The sequence below is a fragment of the Pinus tabuliformis genome, chromosome 3_1 (assembly GCF_031772625.1).
Source record: "Pinus tabuliformis cultivar Carrire ecotype Pingquan chromosome 3_1, CPIR1, whole genome shotgun sequence".
Classification (NCBI taxonomy): Eukaryota; Viridiplantae; Streptophyta; class Pinopsida; order Pinales; family Pinaceae; genus Pinus; species Pinus tabuliformis.
Window position 1 is genome coordinate 570,640,133 of NC_142301.1, and position 9,277 is coordinate 570,649,409.

Here is a 9,277-nt window from a genome sequence, read left to right on the forward strand (position 1 = left end):
TATTTACGACAATCCTTGGATTGTCCCATCTGAATCTGAGATAGACTCATTCGGTAATGCTATGCCTTTGAGTCCATATGAGATTGCTTATGAAGTCGTCATGTCTTTTACCAACTCACTTTCAACCCAAATCGACCAAATGAATGTGGTCAGTGAGGAATCACTTTTCACACCATCCTCAGAACGGATAGCGTTTCCCGAAGTCGTGTCATCTGACGAGAAACTTCGCGAAATCCTAAGTGTAGATGATCTATCATGGGAAGATCTTCATCATAGATCTTCGTTTTTACCTGAGGGCGATGCCTTTGAAAATGATTTTTCATTAATCTTTACCGCTGAATATGTCAAAGAAGCTCAAACTCCAACGAAACATCCTGATTCAGAGTTGAATTTATGGAATATTTCTTGTACTATTCCCGTTGACATTTCAGTGAAGCTCGGAATTGTTGAGAACATTCATATAGGTGCCTCGTGTACAGATGAGGAAATTCAAAGTTACAAGGCCCTATTCCAAGAATTCCGCAACGTGTTTTCCTTGTCCTACGAGGAAATGCCAGGAATCGATCCCGCTATTGTTGTCCATGAAATCAAGACCTACCCAGACGCTAAACCCGTTCGGCAACGGTTGCGTCAGATTCACCCTCGAAAAGCAGCTGCCATTAAAGCAGAAGTCGAAAAGCTGTTGAAAGCAGGTTTCATTTATCCGATCCCGTTAACGGATTGGGTATCGAATATTGTTCCGGTTAACAAGAAACAAGGAACAATAAGAATCTGTATCGACTATAGGGATATCAATCGAGCTTGTCCAAAAGACAACTATCCTATATCGATCAAATAATTGATGATTGTGCCGGAAGTGAAATGTTTTCCTTTATGGATGGTTTTTCGGGCTATAATCAAATCAATATTCTACCTGCCGATCAACCAAAAACGGCATTCATTTGTCCATGGGGGACATTTGCTTATTGCAAATTACCTTTTGGGCTTAAGAATGTCGGAGCCACTTTTCAACGGGCGATGTCTTATGCATTTCATGACATCAAACACATTGTGCAACCGTACCTCGATGACTTGCGTGCTCATTCTTTACATCGATCTGATCACCTTGTCCACTTACGAGCAATCTTCATGAGGTGTAGGCATTATCGTATTCGGTTGAATCCACACAAGTGTGTATTTTGTATAGAGGCGGGTCGATTGCTGGGATTTGTGGTTTCAAAAGCCAGCATTCGCATTGATCCCTCGAAGGTCGAAGCTATCATCAAATTGCCTCCTCCTTCGAGCTTGCGCCAACTCCAAAGTTTGCAAGGGAAAGAAAACTTTTTACGTCGATTCATTCCAAACTACGCCGAGGTCACTAAGGGTTTTACACGGTTGTTGAAACAAAATGCTCAATTCTTTTGGGACGAGATTGCCCAACAATCTTTTGATGCACTTAAGCATGCGTTGACCCATGCACCGTTGCTGCATCCTCCCAACTACAACCAAGACTACTTCTTATACCTCGCGGCTTCGCATTCCACTATTGGAATGGTGTTAGTTCAAGAAGATGAATTCGGAACGGAACATGTGATATATTATCTTAGTAGGACATTAAACCCCACTGAGCTAAAATATTCGCATGTGGAGAAATTGGCCCTGGCCGCTGTTCAAGCTGTCCAACATTTTCGTCACTACATTCTTCTCTGTAAAACTATAGTTATTTCGGATTGCAACCCTATGATTTATATTTTTACTAAACAACTGCTAGGGGGCAAGTACTCTAAATGGATCGTTACCCTGCAAGAGTTCGATTTGGAGTTTGAAAAGTCCAAGTCTAAGAAATCCTTAGTTTTTGCGGAAATGATGTGTGATTTCCCGCATGCTGACACGGAAAATGTGGCAGAGGAATCCATCGCGGACGAATCTTTGTTTCTTATCAGTACTTTAGATCCGTGGTATGGGGATATCATCATCTATCTCCAGACCCAAACCTTTCAGCCTGAAGCTTCAAAGTCAGAGCGTCGAAAAATTCGATTCCAGTCCCAGCAATACAAAATTATTGGAGATACACTTTATCGCCGGGGGGCAGACTTGGTTTTTCGACGTTGTTTAACTCACGAAGAGGCTGAGAGAGTTTTGAATGATTGTCACTCTAGAGCATGTGGCGGTCATATGTCTGGGTATGCCACAGCTCAGAAGGTGTTGCATGCTGGCTATTTCTAGCCGTCCATGTTTAAATATTGCATCATTGCGGTCCGAAAATGCCACAACTGTCAAGTGTTTGATCGCAAGATGCGCGCACCACCTGCTCCTCTCCACCCTATAATTGCCGTAGGTCCTTTCGCCAAATGGGGTATCGATTTTATAACTTGTAACCCTCACTCGGCCGGGGGGCATGCGTATATCATCCTCGCGGTTGATTATTTTACTAAATGGGCCGAGGCGATGCCTACATTCGATGCAAGCGGCAAAACAACTACAGTTTTCGTATTCAATCACATTATAACTAGGTTCGGTGTCCCGCAAGCGATTATCACTGACCATGGGAGCCATTTTCGAAACATCATGATGACTGAGCTTACAAGCCAACTTGGTTTGCGCCACGATAGCTCTACTCCTTATTATCCACAAGCCAACGGTTTGGTTGAGTCTATCAACAAAGTTCTCGTTATCATGATCCGATGAATCATTGGCATTCATCGGTCGAATTGGCACAACATGTTATTTTCAGCGCTATGGGCATATCAAACTTCAGTGAAAACTTCTACAGGGTTCACTCCTTTCCAGCTAGTTTATGGTTTGGAAGCCGTGTTACCCATTGAATGCGAAATCCCATCACTTCAAATGGCTGTCGAATTACTCCCAGCTACTTCCGAAGAGGAGAAACGTTTATTATACTTAGCTCAATTAGATGAGACTCGACGTGATGCTGCATTGGCAATCGAGACTCACGCAAAGCGAATGAAAGCTCAGTATGATAGAAATGTGACCCCTCGAAGTTTTTCGGAGGGAGACCTAGTGTTATTATATGACCAAGCTAACGATAAGCTAGGTGCTGGAAAATTCATTCCTATGTGGCATGGACCCTACATTGTGAAGTGAAAGCTAGCAAAAGGGGCCTATGAGCTAGTAGATTTTGATGGGGACTCTTTGGGTAAACCCAGAAATGGACTTTACCTAAAGAGGTATTATGCTTAAATGGTGGGTATGGAGAATTTCAGTTAGGTTAGGTTTTCTTTCTAGCTAGTATGTTTATTAGTTTAGATGGTGTGCTTAGCTTAGATAGTGTCTTTTTGTCGTTATTCTGGCTTATCTTGGTTTTACTCTTGATATTGCAGATGTCGACGTCTCTCCAAACGTACATTGGATTTGCTGATGGTGCTTGTCGTAGTACACGGAATATCTCTTCCGCGGCTTGGGTTATCTATTCGCCCTCTGACGAGTTAGTTTCTATGCATGGGGTGAGCCTCGGTCAAACAACGAACAACATTGCAGAATACAGTGCAATGGTTGAATTATTATCTGAATATATTTCATTCGAAATTCGACGTTTGATAGTGAGGTTAGATTCTGAACTTGTTGTGTTACAGCTTAATAGAGTATATGCCATTAGAAATCCTGTGTTATTAAGGTTGTTTTTGAGAGTGCGTCTCTTGGAACGTGAATTTGATTACATTGAATATCAGCATATTCCAAGGTCTTTAAATACATTAGCAGATGCAATTGCTTCTCAAATGTTGGACAGACATTTGCGATAATCATTCAAGTAAATTTAAAAACATTTCATCACATATGTTAAACAAGATAAGCCAGTAATAATAATCTATATATAAGTAGGAGTGTGTCAAAAAATATACATCGTCTTCGATCATAGGTTGAAAAACACCTTATGATCGGAAAAATGATAAGTACAAAAAACTAAAAATGACATATGTGTCTACAAAGTGACTAGCCAATCACTGGTGGTGCTCTCTATACGAGACCACTGCCCGCGCTACCCTACACAGGAATCCTCTGATAGGTCCTGGGACTGCAACCACATAGTGCTGAAGTCGAATAGGAATGTCATCTATGGTGGTCTCTGGTATATCCGCCGTCAGACGCTCTAGATCCTGTTCCAGCTCGACTAAGGCCTCTGCGACCGCATCCTATGGGGTGGGTGCTGGTACAGCTGGTACTCTTCTCTCAAAAGCCCGGAGATTGGCCGGACACCGTGGACCTACATCTGCATTTTGAAAATTTGCCACTGTCAGTTTTGAGACGATATATAAAAAAAAAAATAGATAACTTAAAAACTTGTGAAAAATAAAGTACCTCTGTCATCCCATTGTTCTCCCTGTGGAAGAACCATGTCCGGATCATTCTGAAAATCCTTTCCGGCATAAGGAAAATCCTGAATAGCAAAGACCTGGCCCTCTAGCCAGTGAAAGTAACCATCAGGAAATCGAACCACTGTCGTACCCTCATCAGGATGCCGGGCCATCACTGTAACCCATCTCGTCAACTTAGGCTCCTGAGGAGCCCCAACTGGAACAGTAAGCTGCTGAGGGATCAACATGGGAACTCTCTCTAGGGCAAAGCTCACAACCAAAGGCCCATACCTAAAGGTCTTTAGTTTCCCGGTCTTTACCCTATTTAGTTGGGCCTTCATGTTGGCCAGCACAGCTTCGCACCAATTGAAAATGGTGCCTTGGTAGCAATCTATCGCTATCCGCATTTGGGACCCAGTGGCAATATGCAAGGCGGCTGCGCCGCAAAGTCTGGTAACAGTGAAAGCTATCACCATAAGTTCAGGACGGGATATGTACTTGATTTCTATCCCCTTCTCCTGGTTTTGGTTGTTGCACCACTCTAGCCGGAGGCTATCAAGGGATTGGCCACCCGGCCTAGTTCCGGAGAGAGTCAGTTGCTCGCCCCTGTTGGGCAAACCAGTGAAAAAATATACATCAGCAGGCTCTATCTCGAGCTTGTTCCCGCCAATGTAAAAGCATTGTTCCTGGACGTTCCACCTTTCGACCAGCCACTCAAGGAATGCCAACTTGGCCCCTCATGCGAGCTATGGCCCAGTATTTGTATAGTCCGCATGCCTTCAACGCATCAATGGAGGGTTGATGATTGATTGCGGCTAAATCAACATCCTCATGCTCTCTTTCGTGCCAATCAAGCATGATGTGCTCCCTACACATCATAAAACATCAGTTAGGATCCATGAAATTTGAAAATTTTGGTCTATTTTTGAGGTATGAGGGTTTCATTTTGTGCTTTCCGGGGTACGCACCCCGGCCTTTAGGGACAGAGCACCTGGACGCAGGTTCCCTTAAGGCCGGGTGCGTACACCCCGTAATTTTCCCATTGGGAAAATATCGGGGTACGCAGGTCAGCAGTGCATGACCTGCGTACCCCGAAGTGCGCATTCTGAAACCCCAATGCCCCAAAAAATGAAATAAAAGCTTAAAACTAAATTCTAAACGGATGGAAAACAAGAGAGGGGTGTTTTAGAATACCTGGTGAAACGACATTCGATTCTGATGGTCAGATTCTCCGCAATCTCCACGGGAAGTTTCTTGCCAAAAGCCCTTTTCTCAACCTCAACAGTAAAATGGTAAAATTGACATGGTAAGAAGTCTTTTTATAGGTTTTTTGGATAAATAAATGCTAAATTTGTTTATTTTTCACCATGAAAGGACGTTTTCGATGAATTTCTGCCCATCTTAAACAGGTATGAGTAATGTGTTGTTTCTGTGCAGGACAAAGGGACCTTAGGGTAAATTATCATTTTTCACGCCAGAGTCATCTTTTAAGCTCTTTTCTGACTCCGAAAACATGAAAAGATTGTCGAGCGTTTCTTTTACACTCGTTAAAACGGAATTAAAAGACGGTCCCCTTATAGCTCTTTTCCGACCGTAAAAACACGAAAATATCATCGGGTTTTTGTCGTTTCAAACTCGATATTGGAAATAAAACGACGTGTCCTTGATCGCTTTTTACTTTTCATATCAGTGACACTAATCATGAAAGTACTCCTTGTTCGCAAGATCAAGCGGTTCTCCCAGGTATTATTTTATACTCTTTCGGGCTTGGGGGACACAAATTTACGAAAAAGTTCAACCTGGAGTCTTCTTAAGTTTTTCAGACTCTCTAAAATTGAAAAACGCCGAGTTTCTCCTATACTGGACTCGTTAAAATTTCACAGTAAAGGACCTGTTCAATTACAAACAGGAACGAACCACTCCTTCCTAGGGTTCGAATCAAAACTAGGTTGGACTCATCCGAAGGATGAGCTTATAATCAAGCATATGTTATCCTCCTCAAGCTTGTTAAAAATAAAGAGGTACTTGCCAGAGATGGTGGGGGAAAAGAGAGAAGAATGAGCCTATTTGTTATCTTTTGTCTCAGAAGAAACTTTATTACCACTCTTGGACACGACACTTTTCATTCACCTGGGTTGGGAAATCCTTTACCTCATAGTTGATCAAACCACATTGAAAGTCTTCAGCCGGGTTCCGGGGATTAACTTTGAGTCGTTTATCACCAAGCCATATGTTGTGTCATTATGTGTTCAAGAGGTCTGCAAACAAAACTTTCATCTCCAAAATACTTGTCATCCATTTTGACCATCCCTGAGTCAGTCCTTACAGCAATATTTCTTCAACTTGAACTATGATTTTGTGTTGCGGGCTTGCCTGCGACAGGTCGCTCTCTATCGACATCAGCACATTATCTAGAGAGTTGACTTAGAAATCGTCAGTACCTTGAAGTCTGCATGCATCAATGGCAGGTTTCTCGCCTTTGACGTCAGTTTACATCATCGACTTTCGATCGAAGGATTCCGTGAAATGTTCGACATCAACTCATTCATTCACATCTCATGGATTGTACTGGGTACTTTGGGAACCATTGACATTACTGGTGGTCTCTCTCACACTTGTTAATAGTTTACATCATCGACTGGTAATCAAGTGGTTTCTACCATGTTTGACATCAACCCATTTAATCGCATGGCTAGAATCATACCAATTCGGGAAGCAGAGATGAAGACCATGGATCTAGTTTCCACCATCCAGGCTGCGAGGAGTTTTGTATTCATTATCTAAGTAGACTAACCATAAACAGATGGCTGCGTCCATATTGTGTCTACAAAAATTCTATGATTATGATGTACTGCAAGATCGTTCCTATATCAGAGTAGTTAGTCTGTTAGTTAAAGTTTTGATCTGAGTATGGGAATGCCTACCTCAGCGATGATATAATCTTATACATGTATTTTGTGTTGAAAATTGCAGGTTCTGACCAGGCTCTCCACGAGATAATCCTTGAAATGATAAAGCACTTCACCCTTCCTAGATTTACAAAACCCTAATCTACTACAGGCTTTGCACTTTAGGGGGCAATCTGTTACACTAAAAAATGTCACCATGGCTATGTACAGTTAGTATGGCTCTATCAACAGTCATGCTATCCTCCTGGGCAAGTCTTAAGCCTTTGCTCTCCATGTCAAACTTCCAAAGAGAGAGAAAGTCTTTATAAATGTATTTATCTCTGGGTATGCAGGTTCTCTCAACCTTGCCTGCGGGTACGCACCTAATGTTCACAATAACCGTGTACTTGGACGCTCTGTATGTAAAGGGCCAGGTGCGTACTCCTGTAAAGGTCAAAATGCGCAAGTTTCATCTTTAAAAAGTTACTTGTGGTCATTTCTAGAGCATTCTAGAAGGTTGTTTGATGAGTATTGAGCGCCTCCAGATGGTTCATGTATCCCTACCAAAGAGGAACTTATCCCATCAAGAGAGGAGCTATCCCATCCAAAGAGGGGATTATCCCATTGATGGTGGACCTGATTAACTTCCTCTTTGTTGGGGGGAAAAGTATCTAATGCAGAATGCCTCTATCCCTACTCTGAAGGTGATAGTACTCCAGCAACAACTGAATGCAAAGGTATTCAAGTTTCTTCTTTATGAGATGAGAGAGGGAAGAAAAGGATGATCTACTAACCGTTATCTTGCGCTTATAGTCGATCCAGTCTTCACTCCTTGCTTCTTGCTCCTAGCTCCTTGCCCTTTCGCCGGCCCAGCTACACACAGATCCTGTAAAAGCACAAGGAAAGGAAACTACAAGAAGCATACATCCATAATCGATTATAGGATTAGCATAAATCAAATGTACAAACATCTATTCATCATAAAGATACATGCACATAGAAGAATCTTGAATACTTTATTGATAATAGAAGTAAAGTTCTGAGAGAGTTACAACCACAATGGGCCCAATCCAGCAGCACCTCCCAGCTGAATGAAATCTCCTCTTCACCTCCTTCAAGCAAACACCCAATAGCTCTAATCACAAACCAATAGCACTTCCTTACTTGCACAAAATTCCAGCCTCCTTAGACCTCATGAGAGAGCTCTATATATAGGGTTTTGGAGAAAGGATGAGTCATCTTGAGACTGGCCTGAAGCTGACTTGTGTCCTCTCCCACTTTAGTTAATCTTCAGTTCTTGAGTCCACTTGGAGAATCTTTCTTCCACTTGGAGATCAAGACCCTCTTACTCATCACTAGGCGAATTCCTTGAACCAAGTGTCAGTTTGGAAGCTTCTTGGGCAGTTGACACCTTGCAGAATGACTGTGCCACTTGGCCAATCTCGCCCAACACAGGTAGCCTTCATTGATTTTGACCTTCAGCGCAGGTACAAGGAGGAGCAGTTGACATTCAGCGCAGATGCTCAGTGGAGCAGCTGACATGATCCAAAAATAGCCTGTTTTTGAGTGGAGAACTGATTTTCAGTGCTGTGGTTTGCAGACCTTGTTCCTCTAAGGGTAAGAACAACATGTTTAGGGACTTTGGATCCCTCAGATTATTGACATTTCATGCTCCATGATGTTAGGCACAAAAATGTCTATAACAGTTGCCCCCTAAAGTATGAGGTCGTTCATCGGGTGAAATGCTTTATTAGGAGGATCCGAAGTTCATTCAATCGACTGAGAGGTGCCCTGCAATAAAATACAATACAATACATTATTTTTCATTCTGCTTTCATAATCTAGCTGAGGCGGGCATTCCCATGCTCAGCTTTATAAATTCATTTTGGTACATATAACAGATGACCGTCTGATGATAGACTGATAATTCTCTGCTGAAATTATCATCCTTTGAGTAGGATGATCATCTGCTGCAACAATGTACATATCAAATGTCTTTATATCCTGAATATATATCGCAGCCTGGATGGATGAAACTAGATCCGGGGTCTTCAATCTCGTTCGATCTTCACTCTAATTACAAGTCGATCCATGTGA